The sequence below is a fragment of the Crinia signifera genome, chromosome 8, assembly GCF_055691185.1.
Source record: "Crinia signifera chromosome 8, ASM5569118v1, whole genome shotgun sequence".
In the NCBI taxonomy this organism is placed as follows: Eukaryota; Metazoa; Chordata; class Amphibia; order Anura; family Myobatrachidae; genus Crinia; species Crinia signifera.
Genome location: NC_139224.1, coordinates 25,586,475 through 25,608,755, shown reverse-complemented (window position 1 = coordinate 25,608,755; position 22,281 = coordinate 25,586,475).

The following is a 22,281-nucleotide window of genomic DNA, read 5'->3' as shown; positions in this document are numbered from 1 at the left end:
GGACATCTCATACTTACCTACTCTTTTGGCCAGAAGGCTCCTGGAAAATCATGTGGAAGTGTTCAAGTCTCTCGGATCTCATTCACCCCCCACATCTGCTCACTGTTGCCCTGGACCCCTGGTTCCATCTGCTCATTACAACCAAAGTGGGCGGGGCAATGATGCAATGTCCAAAAAATTGAATCGTCACTAGCGCTGTATTTCCACATACATTAGGACATATAGTCCATCATTACAATTTGTTCAATGGTCTCTCCTGTATCTGGTCGAGAGATTCCAATTGACTAACTCACCTTAAAACAAGGCCCTATATACACATAGGTTTCTTTATGGGGGTGATGGTCGCCCTCTCCCTCAAGTCTGCACTTCTTTTCTTGAAAGACCAATTTCCCTAGATCACAAACAATCCTGCATGCTTGCCCCTGATATACAGGACTCACCTAGGGACTAAGCCCTATATATGTTGGAAGGTATCTTTTATGCGTCTCTCCCTCTTCCAATGAGCAGGAGATGGTAGTCAATCCTCCGTGAAAAAGTGTTTATTGGTAGACATAAAAAGTGAATAAAACATTAAAATATAAAACATGAATACTTAGACTACTGGAGACAGTCCCAAGTGCCCCGATCCGGATAGGGGACCAAGGGATGGTGCCAAGATGACTTACATCGTGCCTCAGCAATAAAGTCAATCAGTATCCTCCCCAAACCAATGCGTTTCGGGGTCCAAAAAATGCCCTTTTTTGTGGAGGCGTGGTGTTAAAACAGGTATTTATACCTGCATGGATTCCCATTATGAGGAACAAAGTTAAAACATAGAATGGACTTACGCTACTAAAAACCCCGCAAACCTATTTCTCTATCTAATACAGACATCGTAAACCTATCCTCCAGTACAAATAATCATATACATTTAATGCGAACCAAAAACCCTGTCCCTTGATACGGTGTTGGTGTAGCTGCCGAATATGCTACGGGCAGTCCTTCTTCCATATTTTTCATATTTCCGCCATCCGACCAGCTGTTTTCTAATTACCACTATTACGAGCGGTTACTGGGACCGGAAGTTCGTCACTGGCATTTCTGCCTTATGACCCACAGACTTCCAGTTGCGTGAGGCGCATGCTGCATGTATCGGCTTCCGGCTTAGTTGTTGCTCCTGTTTATGTGGAACGCACATCCTGTATGCCTATTATGATCACCACCAGGGATTTGGGCTTCAGATAATGGTTCCCTTTTAACATGGGAGTTATTTCATGGTCTGTACTTGTGGATCACCTTGGCACATAGGTCCCGATTTTGACATAGACAAAAAAAAGAAAAAATAACCAATTAGAGTTGTCTTGTATGTCAATAGTTAGACATGTAAGAGATCAGGTTATAAAGACCCTTACAATGATTACAATACAAACACATTACAAGAAGCATTTCAACTCGAACCCTACATTTAAACCTTTGGGTTCAATAGTTTTAAGCATATAAATAGTTTTCATTTCCATTTGTGATAGCCTCTTTTCTTTATCGTTAATTCTCCAATTGTCTTTGACCACCGTGATGCTACAAAAATGGATAATCCCATCAGTATTTTTACCATGTTTACTTTTGAAATGCAAGGACACATTGTGTGACTCCATCCCAATTCTGATATTTCTACAGTGTTCTGCAAGACGCATCTTGAGCAGCCTAATGTTTTTCCCCACGTATTGTTTTCCGAAGGTGCATTCCATGAGTTATACACAATATTTATTTTATGACTGTTGTCCTATACTGGTGTATGACACTCATATCGCTTTTACATGTATGACACATGGCACATGTGCCACATCGATAAAAGCCTTTGGATTTAACCGTGGTCAATGGAACTGGAGTGTTAATGGCACTCCTGACAATCTTATTCCTTAGGCTATCAGCCTTCTGATAGATAAACATCAGTTTATCTTTAATATGCCTTTGTAACACTGGGTCATTCCTCAATACTCCCCAGTGCTTTTCAACAATTCTTTCTACTTGTTTTGATTGACTATTGAATTTTGTAATAAAACGTACTCCAATGTCTTTTTTCTCTCTTGCTTTAATATTAATGGCACCGGTGTCTCTCTGTAAGATAAGTGGAAGACCCCTATTTTTTTGCCTCATGCACTATTTTTTCATAATACTGTACCCTTTATTTATAAACTCTTTTTATACAGTAGTTTCTCTGCATGTTGCTGGTATGTAGTTACTTCTGTACAGTTCTTACTAATCCTATGGAACTGTCCCCCTGGTATACCTCGCAACCAATTTGAGTGATGATTACTTTTATAATCAATAAATGAATTGCAGTTAGTAGATTTTTTGAATGTTTTTGTTTTAAGAAGGATATATTGTACATATATGGATAAATCCCAAAAAATTACCTCAACATTACTAACATTAAAAGTTAATTGGATATTAATATCATTATTATTTAAATATTCACAAAAAATCACCAATGACTCCTGACTGTCACTCCATAGGAATAAAGTGTCATCGATATATAAACGATAGGACACCAGGCTGGCACGAACTGAGGGTTACCCCAAATAACCTGCTCCTCCCACCATGCCATGAACATATTGGCGTAACTCGGTGCCCATCGCAGTCCCTGTTAGCTGCAGTGCTCAGTGAATCATATCTTTGCAGCCCTGCCCCCTGCTTTACATTGAGGGTAATGTAGCCATTGCAAAACAGGTGGTGAGGGTGTAATTATGCGCCCTGGACCACCTACCTCATGTCCATCGCATACGTCCTGGCCCAGAGAGAACTTCAATAAAATAGGCAACTATGATTAAGGCCCTTATTCACATTGACACGTTCGCATGCGAATTCGCATGTATCACCCAACTGCTCCCATTGCGCATGTGCAGTGTACGCAATGCGCATGTGCAAACTGCGAAATTCCTATTCGCAAGCAATCTTCCAAGCGGTTTCTGTCGTCCGAGCGAAGGTTTAGCTAGTAGGCGTGATGTGGGCGTTTGGATGGGCGCGTCCAGTATAATGATCAAAACTGGGCGTACACATGGGCGTACACGTGGGCGTTCACTTCGAGTGGTGGGTTTGCATTTCGCATGACTGCAACAGGGATTGTTCCCACACAAACTCCAAAACTTTCGCAAGCTCAAAGCAGGTTTTCAGTTTCGCACACCATACTTCTTGTGAACTGCTCATTCGTACGCTTAAAACACAGTAGCGAAATGGGGAAATCAATAGCACCTGAAAACCATTGTGACCAATTATTGGTTGATTGTGACAATCATTTAACTCTGCTCCACTTCAGTTTGCATCACAAAACCAAACAAGTGTTAGCAGACACATTTAAATTATTATGGTAAGGTGAATTGTAGGCCACAAATGCAAATGCACTTAACACATTTATTTATTGCCCTTATAGAACATACCTTTATGTACATTTTCACTCTGCCATGTGTAGCATGTTTGCACTGTCAACATTAGTCGACATGTGTCAACTCACATATGCAACATATATATTAGGGACAAGAGCATGTTCGCACGCACACTGGGCTGCGTGTGAAAATGTGTTGGCGCGTGCGAGCAGTTTTAATTGCACGCAATGAAAGGCCACACCCTTTTTAGTATGGGTGCGAACGCATGAGTTCGCAAGCCCTATAGGCGTGACTCTGCAAGATGCGTACGTGCTGTTATCAAGTGTAACACTGCGTGCGTGTGTGCATGCGAACGAATGAACCTGAATAAGGGCCTATGTCCTGCAGCAGCAGGTGCACCACAGAGCTCCATTGGAAGAGCAGGTCTTGCTTAATATGCTGGTGCCCATTTCAGGCTTGGAGCCCAGTGGCGGGTGTCTTCATTGCTTCTAGAAGATCCGCCCCCTGGTTTGCTCAATGTTTTAAAGGGGAAATTAATGAAAAAGCTTAACCAACATAGTTTTAGCTTTAAAATGATTGTCCTTTTAAAACTTTGGACAGAGCTTTCGGAAAGTCTGTGGGCCAGATGCACTAAGCTTCAAAAGTGAAAAAATGGAGATTGATAAACAAATAACCAATCAGCTCTTAACTACCATGTCACAGACTGTTTGAAAAATGGCAGGCAGGTGTTGATTGGTTGGTTGTTTCTCACACTCCATTTCAGCGGCGTAACTACATTTTGGGCGCCCCCCCTGCCGTTAAAGGTAGGGCGCCCAGCCACTCACCCGCCCCGCCGCCCGCCGCTCGCCGCCCGCCGCACCAACCCCCGCAGTCTTACCTAGGTTTAGTACGCGCTGGTCCCGGCTCCCTTCTTCTGCTATGAGGACCACCACAAAATGTCCGCCCCCATAAAGCAGACAGTTTCAGAGAACTGTGTGCTATATGGGGGCGGCCATTTTGTGGTGGTCCTCAGCAGAAGAAGGGACCCAGGACCAGCGCATACTGAACACAGGTAAAGACTGGGGATGGGGGGGTTGGTGCGGCGGGCGGCGGGGTGTAACGTAACTATAGCACTGCAGCCCCCGGCGCCCGCACATGCATAGCGCCCCCCGCGGTCGCGGGGGCTGCGGTGCTATAGTTACGCCCCTGCTCCATTTTATCACTTTTGAAGCTTAGTGCATCTGGTCCGATGATACATACATTTGAGCATATACTGCAGCAGCTGCTTACAGGGCAGTTATTACATACTGTATTGTCAGCCCAGTCAATGACACAAGTGGGACAGATTTTCTCAGAGATAGAGCTTCTCACTGTAAGCACAATACAACACTTTCTAAGGGAACAACATTTTCTACTTAACTGGCACAGGTTTTATGTTTTCATTTAAAAATAGATCTAAGAACTTGTATGTCTATTTCTTTGGCTAAATAGTTCTACCACTGGCCAATAATCCTACTAATTGCTAAGCAAATCATTTATCACATGTTTGAGCCAAAATAGTGATGAGGGCACTGGGAATGGCGCAGAACCAAGGCACTAGCACCAGTGGTCATCATGTTCCACATTGTTATATACCAAAACTTGGCTACTGACCAGCTGCAACCTTAGCAGAGAGTTGTTTTTGCTTAGGGCAATCTAACCATACAGGCACACTGGGCAGCTGCCTAAGGCCCCACAATTGCATACCTCCCAACTTTTGCATGTGCCGGGTCATGATAGGGTGCACGCCGGAGGCGCTGGTTTTTTTCGGGGGGCGTGACCTATCGGGAAGGGGGCGTGGTCTATAATTGCAGCACTGCCGCGAGGCCACGCCCCCGTTTTCCTCCGCTGTGGGGCATGCCCAGCAGCTCTATGAGCCCTGCCTGCAAGAATAGACGCTGTGCGCATGCGCACAGTGTCTATTCACGGACTACAGGGGGGGACTCCCAACTGCCCCCCCGCTGCGGGACACTGCCGGTGGCGGGAGGTACGCGGGAATGTCCCAAAATATCGGGACGTTCCCGCGATAAGCGGGACAGTTGGGAGGTATGCAATTCTAGAGGCCTTTGCAGGGGCAAACGCAGGATTTTCAGAAGGGGGTTTCCAGAGGGGCGGAGCAAAGCATGGAGATGGACACTTAGGTGACCCAGTATATGCCAGGTCAGTTAAAGTTTTATAGATAGACCAAATGTATATAAATAATAATAATAATAATAAAATATATATACATATATACATACATATATACATACTAGGTGATTCATCGCGCCCTCCGGGCGCTCTTCACACCGTCGTGAGGGGCTTTGCCCCATTAGAAGTAGGAATATATGTGAGTGTGAAATGTAGTGTAATTTGCTGAATAATGTGCTTAAAGTGCATTTGAGAGCATAAATGTTTTTTAATGAAAGTGCATATAAGGTACGGATGTGTGTGTGTAGTTGTGAGTATAGGAGGCACGGAGGGGTGTGTGAGTAGTTGTGAGTAATGGAGGCATGGATGGGTGTGTGTGTATTTTTGAGGCATGGATGGATGGGGGTGTGTGTGTGTATTTGTTTGTATTAGAGGCATGGCTGTGTGTGTGTGTGTATAGTTGTGAGCATTGGAGACATGGATGGGTGTGTGTATTGGAGGCATGGATGTGTGTGTGTAGTTGTGAGTATTGGAGGCATAAGTGAGTGTGTGGCTAAACGCACACTAAATAGTGTGCAATGAAATGTTTAAGGGAGCAGAGCTGTGTTTGAAAAGGCGTTGGTGGTGTAGTGGTATGGGGTGGTGGGTGGTACTTACATATGGTGTTGGAGAGTGAAGTTTGGTGGCAGCAGGTTGTGGCGAGTGTAAATAGATGTGGGGATGTGTTAGGTGCAGTAGTGCGAGGTGCATGCGTATTGCAGATGTGAGTGTAAAATGTGAGGTTTAGTGAGTGGTGTAGGGTGCTGGAGTTAATATAGATATAGGGTACGTAGTGTGAAGGCTGTGTTATGTAGGTGGGAGTATTAGAGGCATAGATGTGTGTGTGTATGTAGTTGGTAGTTTTGGAGGCATGTATGGTTATGGGTGTGTGTGTAGTTGGGAGTATTGGAGCCATGAATGGGTGTGTGTAGTTGGGAGTATTGGAGGCATTGATGGGTGGGTGTGTGTGTGTGGGTGAGTGAGTTGGTAGTATTGGAGACATGTATGGGAATGGGTGTGTGTGTGTTTAGTTGTGAGTATTGGAGGCATGAATGGGTGTGTGTGTAGTTGTGAGTATTGGAGGCATTGATGGGTGTGTGTAGTTGTGAGTATTGGAGGCATGAATGGGTGTGTGTGTAGTTGGGAGTATTGGAGGCATTGATGGGGGTGTGTGGGTGTGTAGTTGTGAGTGTGTTGGAGAGTGAAGATTGGTGGCAGCACGGCGTAGAGAGTGTAAATAGATGTGAGGATGTGTAATGGTATGGGCTGCTGGGTGGTACTTACATATGGTGTTGTAGAGTGAAGATTGGTGGCAGCACGGGGTGGAGAGTGTAAATAGATGTGGGGATGTGTTAGTTGAAGTAGTGTGAGGTGCATGTGTATTGATATGTGTGTGTGTGTGTGTGTAGTTTTGAGTATTGTTGGCACGGATGGGTGTGTGTATAGTTGTGAATATAGGAGGCATGGAGGGGTGTGTGAGTAGTTGTGAGTATTGGAGGCATAAGTGTGTGTGTGTGTGTGGCTAAACGCACACAATATAGTGGGCGATGAAATGTTTAAGGGAGGTTGTGTTAGAAAAGGCGTTGGTGGTGTAGTGGTATGGGGTGCTGGGTGCCATAAGCCTACCCAAGTAGTACATGGTTAGTGAGAGTGCAGCGTGATCAGGTTATGGAGGGTGGGGCTGACCGGCACCCCATAGATAGAGAGGCGTTGGTAGTGTAGTGGTATGGGGTGGTGGGTGCCATACGTCTGCTAAAGTAGTAAATGCAGCACGGTAATGTTTAAGGGGTAGCTGCTGTTTTACTACTTTAGCACACATTTTATGGCACCCACTACCCCATGGTGGTGTAGTGGTATGGGGTGGATGGCATAGTACTTACAGTCTTGTGCAGTGGTGGTCAGCAGCAGTCCGTGGGTCCGGGAGAGTGCTGCTCTGCGTCATCTATGGGCGGCTTGCGGTGTGATTAAGGTGGCAGTGGCGGGCGCACGGCAATGTAGTGTGCGGCTCTGTAGATCCTGGTGGGTGTTGGGAGACGGGTCTTACTCTGGAGCATGGCAGTGTACGGGCAGCGGCTGGCGCATGGCAATGTCTTGATTTTCAGGGTATGTGGAGACGGCAGTGGGTGGGTCTTGTGGCGTGCGCACGGCAATGAGCTGTGTGTCTGTGACAGATGCGGGCGGGTGTGGGGGGACGGCTCCTCCGACAGAGCGAAGGCACTGGTTGGCTGGCTGGGTAAAGAAGGTGCCAGCGGCGGGCGCACGGCAAGGCTGTGCGTCTGAGTGATGCTGGCGGGTGTGGGGGACGGGATCTCCGACAGTGAGGGCAGGGGGGGGGGGCAGCTAGTATCAGGGCGTGTAGTGCTGGAAGGGGTGGTGAGGACGGGCCGAGGGAGATGCAGGCTTAGTGGTGAAGGGGGTGCGGGTGTGGACGTGCTGTGCTTCGGTGGGGCGGGGGGTATGGCGGTGTTTGTGCTGAGAGGGGGAGTGGTGCTTGGTGAGGGTGGAAGTGTTGTTTGGGGGGCGGTTATGTGTTGGAGCTGGGTGAGGGCTGTGTATAAGGCCCCCGTTGCTGTGCTGTTACAGCGTCCTCCTTATGTGCTGGTGCTGCTCCCTCCTCTCCCTGGCAGCAGTGAGAGCGCAGGTTAGGGTGGCCAGCACATGGGAGCCTTCGTGCTGCTGCTGTTGGGGGGGACCGGCGCTGTGCGGAGAGGAGAGCAGGTCTCTCCCACCTGCGCTCCCGTGCTGCTGCTGCTGCTGGCGGGGACCGGCGCTGTGCGGAGAGCAGGTCTCTCCCACCTGCGCCCCCGTGCTGCTGCTGCTGCTGGCGGGGACCGGCGCTGTGCGGAGAGCAGGTCTCTCCCACCTGCGCCCCCATGCTGCTGCTGGCGGGGACCGGCGATGTGCGGAGAGCAGTTCTCTCCCACCTGCGCCCCCGTGCTGCTGCTGGCGGGGACCGGCGCTGTGCGGAGAGCAGGTCTCTCCCACCTGCGTTCCCGTGCTGCTGCCCACCTGCACCCTGCTGACATCTTTCACCCTCCAGCTGCCTCTCTCCCCCCTTGCTCCGGGCGCAGGAGTCCGCACTCCGGCCAGATCCCGCCCCCTTTCCCCCGCTCGTTAGCAACTACATCTGTTATGAGAGTGAGGGGGGGGGGGCGCGCGGTGTGTAGCGGGGGGGGTGGCAGTGTATGGTCGGGGGGAGCACGGTGTGTAGCCTTGGGGCTGACTTATATCTGGATGGCTAAGTGCGGTGATGTTTAATTTGCCATTGCCTCCATTTCCTCTAATAATGTCACTACCACTCTCACACTGACACATCACTCACCTCCAGATACTGCAGCTGATATGTATGCACTACCTGACATACATACGTGCACTGCCTCATCACATATATACTTCTTTCACATACTACATAATACAACCACTGCCACACATGCATGCATTCAAACACTGTTTCTTTCATATACATAAATAAATCCACTACCTTACTGCTGGTAGGCCTGGCGCTTCGCAGCTGCATTACTACTGCCATCCTTCTAACCCATGATGCTGCTGCTTCCGGCGGCAGAAAATTGCCTTTGCTGCAGTTGCATACAGCTCTATGGTACCGGCGTTGGCCGACCGGGCGGTCCTGCTGCGGGAAGCTGCTGCTGGGGACCCCTGTGACAGGGCTGCTGTCCTCCGCGTCTGCAGCTCCCGTCCCGGCTCCACCCCAGTACATCCTGCGCTGCCGTGCGCCCTGCCGTCCGTTCCCTCCGCGGCCGCAGCTGCACTGCAGTTACACCTGCCTGTGAGTCCCTGGCAGGCATTTGAACCCCCACTGCTGGTGCTGCCCCTAGGCATAGGCTGATGCCCTAGGCAATTGCCTAGTATGCCTATGCCTAGGGCCGGCTCTGGGCGGCCATAGAGGGGGTGTTGGGCTTGGAGGGGGTGGGTAGTGTGGGAGGTTGTGTGCCGGCCGGATGATGTGTGTGTGCAGGGGCGTAACTATAACCGTGCGGGCCCCATAGCAAGATTCTGAAAGGGCCCCCCTCCCCAACCACCACTGTCATGTGTGAGAGAGGGAAAGGGTGTAGGGGAGAGAAAGGGGAATAGACAGGAAGGAAAATAAATGGAGAGAGACATATTGAGAAAGAAGGTGTCGGGTATAGGGAGAGAGAGAGGGAGAGAGAGAGAGAGTGACAGACTGTCAGAGTCGGAGAGAGAGGGAAAGTGTGGGAAAAGAGGATGGGAGAAGAAAGATATACTGTATAAAGAGAGGTGAGATGGAGGGGGAGTGATAAAGTGTTGAGAGAAAGAGAGGGGGAAGGGGGAAGAGAGAGATCGGGCAAAGAGGAGCTAGAGAGAGAACAGGGGGAGAGAAATAGTGGAGAGATAGAGGGAGTCGGGGGGAGTGAGAGCATACCTCACAACTTTGCACTCCACAGAGTTGGGACCCGTCGCGCTGCTCCTGTTTAGTGGCGCAGGCTGTGGCGTGTCTCCTGTGCCGAGCCGTTCTCAGCTATGTAAGCGCAGGGTCTTCTGTATCCTGCATTCAGCAGCGGTGCGTCTCCTGCGGACAGTCCTAAGCCATTGGCGCTGGGTCTCCTGTGCCCCGCGGTCCTCAGTCATCAGCATTGAGTCTCCTGTTCTAGCCATCAGCGCGTAGTCTCCCTTCAATGTCCTGCAGAAATCAGCCCCAGGTATTCTGTCCGCTGTAGTTAGCAGCGCGGCCAGCGCCCGGTTTCCTGTGTGCTGCAGTCGGCAGCGTCTGCCTCCTGCTTCTCCCGCCGCTGAAGGGGGGCATGTGACAGCGGCATGGAACAGCGGCACAGCCGCTGCCTGCACTGCAGTATGTAATTTTTTTTAAAACACCTGAAAAAAAAGGGTGCAGGCCAGGGGAAGCCAGCTGTCCATGGGGCCCCCCAAGTCGCCGGGCCCCATAGCAGCTGCACCCACTGTAGTTACGCCACTGTGTGTGTGTGTGTGTGGGGGGGGGGGGCGCGGTGTGTAGCCGTGGGGCGGGGTTGGTGGCCGAGGAGGGGGCGGATTGTGTGGAGAACAGAGGCCAAGGGGGGTGGTGTGTATTACGGAAATGGCCAGGTTTTGCAGTGTGGCTGACGGTGGACGGGCCTGTCAATCACCCGTGTAACCCCGCCCACCGTTTGCCACACTGCTTTGAGTGACGGATCTGGCTAAATATATAAGAGATATATATACATATATATATATATATATATATATATACATACAGGGGCATCAACAGCAGTGTAGACCCCTGGGCATAGCAATCTAATGGGGCCCCAACCGATCCTCCAGCGGTAGGGGTGGGGGAAGCTTTGATGTCCCGCGGGTGGTAGAGGGTATTATATCAACCGCTCAGCATGTAGGGCCTGGATCAGTAATTTCCACTAATTACCCCTTTACTGCACAGATGGTGGGAGATGGGTTGGGAGAAGGGGGCATTGGGCTGAAGGAAAGGCCCTGATACATAACTTCCAGGGTGGTAGAGGATGTTTAATATGCAGAGGAGGGTTTTATAGTGGAGTGGGCTTATTATTCATAATTTTCTGGTGGGAGGACAGCTTGCTTGACTGCAGATATCTCCAGTTCCCGGAAATAAATTTCTTAGATTTTAATGGAATTAAATACTAGAGAATCCCACCTACCAAATGGTACTGGGGACTAGGGGATCAGAGTTCAGGAGGCAGAGCAATCTGCCAATGAGAATATAACTACATACCAGGTGTGTGGAGCTGGAGCAGTAACCAGCTGCTGGAAGGCTGATAGTTCTGGTTCTGGGAACAGGAGAGACAAGCTTCTAAAGACCATCAAAGGGCGAGAGTCCCAGCTTTTGGAATATACCCTCAGAAATACTCTAAGTCAGACAGAACCTGAAATATCTGACTGGGAATAGCAATTAACAGGCTTGGATGGGGACCACTGCTTTGAAGTCAGATATCTCCGGTTCCCAAGGGCCGATTTTTAAAATTCTTGTACCTATGGTAAGAGGGGACCCTCAGCTTTCAGACTAGACTCCTGGGGGGGGGGGTTTCTGGGTACTCAGAAACCCCCCCTGCGTGCGCTACTGCTTTGAGCAGAAGCGGTTGGTGGCGGTCACACAATCAGAGCTTCTCTACCTGCTTGCCAGCCCGCAACCTGGAGCTATCCACCAATCAGAGTGCAACATTTTGCTACCTGCCTCCGAGGCTGCAGTCATATAGCGAATGGTTGTCAGCATGATGATTGGTGGATGGCTGAGGCTATTCATTAATCAGAGTGCCGACAGCCATTCACTCTATGGAACCATTTGGAGAGATAAATTATGATTTGTTATAATTGGTTCCCGTTAATTGATGTGTTAAGGACCCAGTGCATTGCTTTGCTTAGGGCCTACAATTCTGTTAATAAGGCATTACTGTTACTATAGGATCAAGTGGTTCTGTCATGTATATTATATTACATGTACCATGAGATAACATAAGGTGCATACTACTTGCACCTAAGGATAATTAGAAGAAATTGTTCATCGTTTCCGCGCCAATCGCCATGTGCAACTCACGTGGCGATTGGTGCGACATACAAAAACAGGTGGACAGATCGACGCAACAATGAGTGCGGCTACATATGTATGCTGTATTACGGCGCTGAAAGTGTGTGTGTGTGTGGGGTTATACTATCGTCAATGCTAATGACGGTTCCATGAATCATACAGTGTCAATCAAACTTACCTACCCTCCCGGAATAGCCGGGAGGGTCCCCTGAAAAGTGGGTTCCCCTCCTGGGCCCCCCGGAAGGGGAGGCAAGCCTCCCACATTGCTGACCATCGCATCAGCCCCACCCCACAGACCCCTCCTCTGCCAGTAAAATACCGGCATTTACGGCTCTTCAGGGAAGGTGCGGGGCAAAATTATGCAAATCACGCAATTTAGCTAATTTCCGTGATGGGGGTGTGGTTTAAAGATGTCAAGCTCCGCCCATCGCCCTCTGGAAGTGATGGAGAGAGTCTTCTCTCCGGGGTCTCTCCCAGAAAGGAGACTCTAACAGTATGCAAGTATGGTGCTAAATATTCACTCTATTTATATTATAAGCACACTCAAATACTGTAGTAGGGTGAGGTGTATCAATTCTTGGACAGAGGTGAAGCATGGGGAAGTGAAGTATCAATCCTGCCCAAACATAGCCTGAAAAATGTCTGTTAGGCACCGATTGATTGGTATTTTATTTGTCTCCAAGGTTTGATTCATCTTACCCACATAATGTAGAAAAATCAGGTTTCACGTTAAGGCGTTTTACAGAATACTGGGCAAAAAAATAATTTGTTATATGTAACCCACAGGACAGCAGCAGTGAGTGCAGAGATTCCTACACGTATGACAGATACCCAATTGCTTCTCCTCACAGTGGCCCTTATTCTGGTTGGTGCGGTAATATCCGCGTGCGTTCGTGCCGCCGATGTTTTGTGTCTACGCATGTGCAGAGGCGTCTCTGCGCATGTGCGAGCGGGGTGTACGGCCAAATCCCGCATGAAATGTGAACACTCCGAACAGGGGGTGGAGAGGGGCGTGAAGGGCTATTTGGGCTCATTACCATATGCATACGACCCGCGTTTCATGGGCGTTCCCATGCAAACGCTGGGCGTACGTATGGTAATGCGGCCGTGACGCACGTGTAGGGGGCGGACATATGACACCGCCGGATGTCAGCTGCCCGCCCAGATCCCTGCTTTTGCACGGAAAAATGTCAGTGTGGTCTGAGGTTGCGGGAGCTGGTGGACCACTCGGTCCTGCATTCGATGGTCTGCGACCATCGAATGATGGGGGAGGTTCCCTGAGATGGAGGAGGCGTATTCCTTGAAAAATACACGTGCGGTCCGTTCGGCCAGCTTCTTACCGCGTACGGACGGAGTTGGCGATCCGTATGGAAGGCGGAGTTTCGCACGCACGGTCCTGGCCGCATATTCGGATCCGGCCGCACCGATCAGAATAAGGCCCAGTGAGACAGTCAGCCATTGACATATCACACAGATGCAATGGTTTCTGGTTCCGTATTAGATCAGATTAATAAGCAGGTGTGGCATTGCTGTCTTATTTTATACACCAGTAAGCAACATACAAAACACACTAGAGTGGGGGAAACAGGACACAGATACCCATACCTCCCAACTGAGGACGGAGTCACTAGGAGAGCACCGGGCACCCCACAAAGAGGCTTACAATGGGGGTCGTGCCGCTTTACCACGCCCTTCACATAAGGCCACGCCCACCCACAATATAGCTTCACCCTTTTTCGGGATCGATCTTTCTTATTGCCCTAATCAGGTCCCGATTTGGGGAATAAGAGCGGGGTATGGATCATTGGATAGACAAGCATTAGGTCGACAGTCATTAGGTCGACATCACAAGGTCGGCATGCATGAAGGTCGACATGACTGAAGGGTGACATGGGGTTAGGTCGACAGGGTCATACGGTCGACACAAGCATTAGGTTGACATGGGAATGGTCCACAGTCAAAAGGTCAACATGGGGTCTTTCACTTTTTTTTCACCTGAATGTTGACACTGTCGACATGGACACCAAAATGTAGCACCACGCCCCCTCGCATAGCCCGCTGCACTCGCCATTCTCCCGCCAAACCCTAGTGGATGGTAGGGCATGAAATACCGCCTGTCGGTACATGTCGCTTCAAAAAACGTGTGAAAACCCCCATGTCGATCTTTTGACTGTCGACCTTGCCCGTGTCGACCTAATGACCCTGTCGATCTAACCTACAAAAAATAAAAAATATAAATTATGCTAGAGAGGGCGGGATTGGGGGAAATAGTAATACATTGATCACAGGGTTGTCGAGAGCTGCAAGAATATATTTTTTTAATGGGTTGGGGGGGGGGGTGTTTGTAAAGCGGGTTACTGAGGGGGGTGTGGGGTTACTATTATTAGAATGTAATGCCACTGGGCGGTCTTTTGTCAATGAGGCTAGGATACTGGGATATTGGGGGTGCAAAACGCCTTCTAGATACTTTTTGTAATTAAATATTTTAATACATTATTAAAATACTTTTTTAACTTATAAGTAATAAAAATAATTCTGAGCATTCTAGGGTTAAGTGGTTTAGCTTTCTGTAATATGTCCCAGAATATTAAGGTAGAGCTTTATCAAAACTCGGAAAGCAATAAAATAGCAACCAGTCAGCTCATTTCTCAAACACAGAGGCCGATGTATTAACCCTGGTAAAGAGATAAAGTGGAGATAAAGTAGAAGGTGATAACGCACCAGCCAATCAGCTATGTTTGAGAAATGACAGTTAAGAGATGATTGGCTGGTGCGTTATCACCTCCCACTTTATCTCCACATTATCTCTTCACCAGGCGTAATACATCTGCCCCACAGCCTTTAAAACGGCAGTTGGCAGCTAATTGGATGGCACTTCCTGCACATTTTATCTCTCTACACAATTTGATACATCTCCCCGCAGTGTTTAAGCTGTGTGCCGGAAAATTGATATCCATGAAATGTATTCCGTCTGGAGTATAATTGCAGGACTTTAAAGCTGTTTACTTTGAGACCAATATGGCAACTTGTCAGTTCTGACACATAACAGAATGATTATAGTAACATTGATTTCAGCGCTCTCCACCCCGCAAGAGTGAATGTGTGAGCGTGTGACCCGGGCACACGCGTCGCTCAACAGCCTGCGCCTTATTCTGTGTCTTGACTTTATTCACGCCTATATGAAGATGTCAGAATTCTTTCGATGCGATTGAGCTACATTATCCTCATCAAAGTCGCCTGACACTGAAATCTTTATCCAGTTAAGTGGAACTCACGGTGAGAAACGCATGGGTTTATTTTATGCATGACAATGTTAATGCCTCCTCTGAAGACATCACACCCTGGCTGATACTCATCAGGATTAGCGCATCAATATAGCGGACTGTGTTGTGAGTTTGCCATCAAAAATAGAGCATATTACTAAGCCATTATCTTTAGAGGCCACTTACAGGACGAGCAGACTCCAGTGAAGTTTCCATGTATAAAAAATAAAGGCAAAGTCTTGACCTTCCTCTGTAATTAGTTTACACAGTGAAGCGTGCTGGAGGACTCACAGAAGAGCGCAGCAATGTCAGCAAGCAATGGGAGGTGCGGGTGGTATGGCTTGGCATAGTGAGGAGGGGGCATGATGTGGCAGAAGATGCTGTGGGTGGCTGCATGACCGCGTCATCGTAGCTAAGCCCCGGATATACAGGAGAGGGGGAGAGGAGAAGGATGAGTGAAAGAGAGGGAGTGTAGGACAGGGGGAGAAAAAGAGGGGGAATGGAGGAGAGGATGAGGAGAAGCAGAGGAGGTGGGGAGAGGATGAGGAGGAGAGGAGGTGAGAGGAAGAGGGGGAGTGGAGAAGGAGGAAGAGCAGAGTTGGGTAGAGAGCAGAGAGGAGTATTAGGGTTGTCCATCGTTGCCTTTGCCATCGATGGTTGTCATTTATGAGAAAAGTGCAACTGGTCATCGATAGTGCATTACTATGCAATGGATGACCATAGATGTTTTTACACATCGATGGTCATCCATTTTCTTTGATAGATTGATCAAAATATGGGGGCGGGGCTTCACAGTCAGGGGTGGAGCTATGCTCCGTGCTCCGGTCCCTTAGGGAATACAGCAAAACAAAACTATTAAGTTAAGCTTGACATCAATGGGGGGAAACCAGAGGCGCTGGAGAGGCGCTACAACTAGTATGCTGCATCATCTGCTTATTTAGAATCATTTCCTGACATGAAACGATCGGCTTGGGAAGCATTGTGCTGCAAGCATTGGAAATGACATCATCAACTGTTACCCGAAGATGGGAAAGTGAGAACGCCATGTGCTTATTTCACGGCTTATTTGGTAGTTATAAAGCAAGATTTAAATGGTCTATTCCGGTAATGTTACATAACAGTAGGGGTGCAAGTATGACAGTACGGGGTGGTACAGCGTACCGCTAAAACATATGCCAGTACCCTGTACCTCCATAACAAAAACCCGTAGACCACCTCCTCGGGTCATACAGGGCAGCAGGAAGTGTCAGACGCCTTATTAATCCCACTTACGGTCCCCTTTCTCCCCTTCCATCGGCAACGTCACCAGCGGGCACCACCCCCTTTGTGCGTCAGCGCAGCTCCACGCCTACGTTGTCAAGCACCGCCCTCTCCGGCGCTCAGCGCGTAACTCATTATATGACGTGCAGCCTCCAATATTTTGCTGCATACGAATGGCCATTGGTGGGATCTCCATCGCTGGTCACCATTGATGGTACCATTAATGGATAACCTCGATGGTGTGAAACCATCTGCATTGGAACCAGCAATGGTTTCACCCCCAATGGTAGCTCCTGCTTTAGTGTGCAATGAGTGGTGTGGATCGTAATGTATAATGGGCATTGTGGCATGGGTAATATGTATTGGGTGTGTGACATGTAACAGGAAGTACTGTGTCGATTTTTGCCACGCGCCTTAGTCGTGCAATATCCCTATTTAGTATTTATGGTTTGTCTGGCTCCTACACTTTGATCCTGGCAATGCACAAGCCCAAACAGAAATGTCAATGTGTTCTAAAGTTTTGTCATGTAGCCACTCCCCCTCATGTCATATGACCCCGCCCTGACCACGCCCTTTTTTAGTACGACCCCTTCGGCGCGCGGCACAGTACAGTACCACTAGGATTTTTTTTCTACTTGCATCACTGCATAACAGATATATTACTATGCTATGTCATTGCCTGTTAATATTTGACTCTTACAGAAGGCTGAAAATGAGGTGGGAATGGAATAAAGAATGTGTTCTCACATGTGCACAGATGCTGCAATGTTCAGTTATTTTAAGTTAATCATCTTAATAAATTGATGACAGCAACAACAGGCTGTGCCGCACAATTAGCCAGCGAGCTCCCATAATCCTCTTCAGAATCAGCCCACGATTCAAGGTACAAAATTCTGGCCACAGTAAGAGCGGATTAGAGAGGGAGCAATTTTTAACATTTATTATAGTGGATGCAAACATGCAACAAAATGTTCTAGAGGAGCGGTTCCCAACCTTTTTATTCCCCTGTACCCCCTTGATTAGGCTTTTAATTTATGAGTACCCCTCCTCTCAATCTGATATATCCACAGTACTTACAGTATGAATGGAAGTAATCAGTATGTGTTGTGTCCTTATATAAAGTTGTAGTGGAGGAGTAGTGTGTGGTCAGGAAAAAGGTCCCTCTGTGTGTGTGGCTGCTGGCTGTATACTGTCTCCGGTGGTCCCAACTAATGTCGGCAACTGGTGTGGTCACGTGTATAGTCAGCGCTACAAATGTCGGCAACTGGGGTGGGCATATGGTTACACAGTGCTACTAATGTCAGCAACTGGTGTGGGCATATGGTTACACAGTGCTACTAATGTCGGCAACTGGTGTGAGCACTACGTATAAGCAGAGCAACTACTTTTGGCAACTAGTGTGGGCGTTATGAATAAGCAGCCCTTCAAATGTGGGCATATCCAGGAGTACTCGGGGCAATATGTGTAGCATAATGTGTGTCAATGTCATATTGGCATTATGGTGCATGGCATATTTTGTAAGGGAAATTACGGTGTGTGGCATAATTTGTAATGGGCATTATGGTGTGCTGTATATTGTGTAAGGGGCATCATGATGTGTGGCATAATGTATAATTTGCATTACTGTGTGTGGTATAATGTGTAATGGGCATTGAGGTGTGAAGCATAATGTGTTATGGGGATTACGGTGTAATTGGTATTTTTATGTGACCATGCCCCTTCCCCATGAAGCCACGCTCTTACGGCGTGAACTCAATTTGTTTTTTAACTCATGGCACCAAAAAGTACTATTGTGTGGCCATTCCCCTTCCTTGTGAGATCACACGTTTTTCTTTTGGTGTGTGCTGTCCCTTTGTAAAGCTTGGGTGGGCGCAAATTTATAGTTTGCAGGAGGGCGCCGAACCCCGCCGAACCCCCTAGCATCGGCCCTGCAACCCACACAAGTGGCTCAGGTTGTGCAGCTCATTTAGGATGGCACATCAATGCAAGATGTGGCAAGAAGGTTTGCTGTGTCTGTCAGCGTAGTGTCCAGAACATGGAGGCGCTACCAGGGGACAGGCCAGTACATCAGGAAATGTGGAGGAGGCCATAGGAGGGCAACAACCCAGCAGCAGGACCGCTACCTCCGCCTTTGAGCAAGGAGGAACAGGAGGAGCACTGCCAGAGCCCTGCAAAATTACCTCCAGCAGGCCACAAATGTGCATGTGTCTACTTAAACGGTCAGAAACAGACTCCTTGAGGGTGGTATGGGGGCCCGACGTACACAGGTGGGGGTTGTGCTTACAGCCCAACTCCATGCAAGACGTTTGGCATTTGCCAGAGTACACCAAGATTGACAAATTCGCCACTGGCGCCCTGTGCTCTTCACAGAGGAAAAAGGTTCACACTGAGCACGTGACAGACGTGACAGAGTCTGGCGATGCCAAGGAGAACGTTCTGCTGCCTGCAGCATCCTCCAGCATGACCGGTTTGGCAGTGGGTCAGTAATGGTGTGTGGTGGCATTTATTACAGGGGCCGCACAGCCCTTCATGTGCTCGCCAGAGGTAGCCTGACTGCCATTAGGTACCGAGATGAGATCCTCAGACCCTTTGTGAGACCATATGCTGGTGCAGTTGGCCCGGGTGCCGGACGGCTCCCCGACAGTCGGGATTCCGACAGTCAGTACTCCGACGTCGGAATCCCGACCCCCATAGAGGGAGAATAAAATAGGTGGCGAGCGCAGCTCGCCACCGTGCCCGCAGCATGGCGAGCGCTGCGAGCCCGCAAAGGGCTTCTTTGAGCTCCCCCGCTGTGCAGTCGGGATTCCGACGTCGGAGTACTGACTGTCGGAATCCCGACTGTCGGGGTATTATACCACACCCGTTGGCCCTGGGTTCCTCCTAATGCAAGACAATGCCTGCCCTCATGTGGCTGGAGTGTGTCAGCAGTTCCTGCAAGACGAAGGCATTGATGCTATGGACTGGCTCGCCCGTTCCCCAGACCTGAATCCAATTGAGCACATCTGGGACATCATGTCTCATTCCATGCACCAATTGCACCACAGACTGTCCAGGAGTTGGCGGATGCTTTAGTCTAGGTCTGGGAGGAGATTCCTCAGGAGACCATCTGCCACCTCATCAGGAGCATTCCCCGGCTTTGTAGGGAGGTCATACAAGCACGTGGAGGCCACACACACACACACACACACACACACACACACACACACACACACTACTGAGCCTCATTTTGACTTGTTTTAAGAACATTACATCAAACTTGGATCAGCCTGTAGTGTGTTTTTCCACTTTAATTTTGAGAGTGACTCCAAATCCAGACCTCCATGGGTTAATAAATTTGATTTCTATTGATAATTTTTGTGTGACTTTGTTGTCAGCACATTCAACTATGTAAAGAACAAAGTTTTTAATTAAAAATGTTTAATTCATTCATTCAGATCTAGGATGAGTTATGCTAGTGTACCCTTTTTTTTGAGCATGAAAAGAAAAGACAATTGATAAAACTTAGTAAATGCTTAAAAGAAGTTGTACATATTAAATTTGCCAATAGCGAGACTCTGTAAGGAACGCTCAGGCCACTGATCCACAACAGGTGAAAGAACAGCGGTGCTCAGGGACTAGATAAATAATGGGAAAGCCTCCTGGGAGAGATCTAAGCCTGTAATAGCTTTATCTGCTTGTTAGACCTTAATAAACTTTACAAGGCGACGCCTCTAATTTGAACGGCTTTGAAATGCTGGCTTCAGGCTACTCCTGTGTCACCGTGATCAAAGACATAAAGTGAGCCACTATCTGATTATTCTCCATGTATGTCAGCGGCTCGTGCCTAATAGTCCTTCCGTAGCCCGCTTCGGCCAATTTACTTGCAGCGGCATCTTTTTTTATCTATTGGTTTTCAACCCAGCAGGCCCTCAAGCAATCTATGAATAACTTCCCAACAGATGCTGTTTATGAATTGAAGCAAATGGCTTCCCTGCTACCTTTTTTTTTTTCTCACTTCAATAATTTTCAGTTACATTACAATGAATATTTATAGTCTTACAGCGGAGCATAGAAATGGGGGAGCAGGCAGATGTATGCATTACTGCACACGTGAGTTCTGTGCTAATGCCTCTCGCCTCGCTAGTTCTAATAATGTCCATTTGATGGACTGAAAATCGAAATCAAATTGCAGATCACTCATCGTCATTGAGCAGAGGGGTCAAAGACCGAAAACGACATTACATGAGGCTGGGTAGGGTGAAGAGACAGGAATATAGATCCTCTCTCTCTCTCGTCATTATTTTTGGTTCAACCGCAACCCCTCAATTCTGTCCAGCTCTAAACTGTCATGTGTTTAGCACCTAATTGTCATATGTTTGAAATAAAATTATAGTTGGGAGCTGATTGGCTGAAATACCATTTATCAGATGCAACTTGTTTTATCACTTACAAATGTTATCATTTGTTGATAAATGAGACCCTGTATGTTTTTCATTGTAAAAAGAAAGGCCCGGAAGGTGATGGGGCTGTGGCTGGAGAAGGTGAGGGGGCTGGGGGCTGTAAATGGTGATGTGAATGGGGCCTGATGAAGGAGATGTGGCCGGGAGCTGAGGAAGGTGATGAGGGATGTGGATGAGGAAGATGAGGGGCTGGTGGCTGAGGATGATGATGGGGATGGTGGCTGGGGGTTGTGGGTGAGAAAGGTGGAGGCTGTGGCTGAGGAAGGTGGAGGCTGTGGCTAAGGAAGGTGATGGGGCTGTGGATGAGGAAGTTGATGAAGGCTGTGGCTGAGGAAGATGATGGAGACTGTGGCTGAGGATGGTGATGGAGGCTGTGGCTGAGTAAGGTGATGGGGTTGTGGCTGAGGAAGGTTATATAGAATGTGGCTGAAGAAGGTGATGGCGTTGTGAAAAAGGAAAATTATGGGGTTGTGGCTGAGGAAGGTGATGCAGGCTGTGGCTGAGGATGGTGATGGAGGCTGTGGCTGAGGAAGGTGATGAAGGCTGGGTCTGGCTGATGAACTGGATGGGTGCTGTAGCTGAGAATGGTGATAATTGATTAATTAATAAAAAGTATCTCCTATATAGGTTTAATATTTATCCACTGGTAATATATCTACCAATTATTTCAATAAGAAACCTATCGATAATTGGGTATGTTTTTTATCCTTTTATTCACAATTTTCTTTCACAAAATTCGCTGATAATTCTTTGGGGGCCAATTACCACGATTTTTGTTCTCTTCCTCTCACCGTCACCATGTCCTTCTTTCTTCTTTTTTCTTCACTTATTCTCTATCTAATTGAATTTTAAGTCCATACTTCATGATTATGTTTTGAAATATTGTTTACTATTGTAGACTTGATTCAATCCCCTGATGAAGTCGATAGACGAAACGCGTAGGGTTTTGTTGTACTGCTGTAACGTCAATCATACTTTGAAGATTATAATAAATTCTTATCTTGGAAAAGACTTTCTTTTATTACAAGTTGGAGAAAGACATATGGACTATGAAATAAGCTAAAGGCGCTGAACCACATTTGGAAAGTCTATGTTGTTGTGTGTTAACCAGCCCTCGGGAAACATTGTGGTATAGCAGCCTTCAACTGTATTTATTCTGTAAAATTATTTGGATATTGTTAAGCGCGTCTTGGAGTAGTAGGTTACCACACACACACATATATATATATATATATATATATATA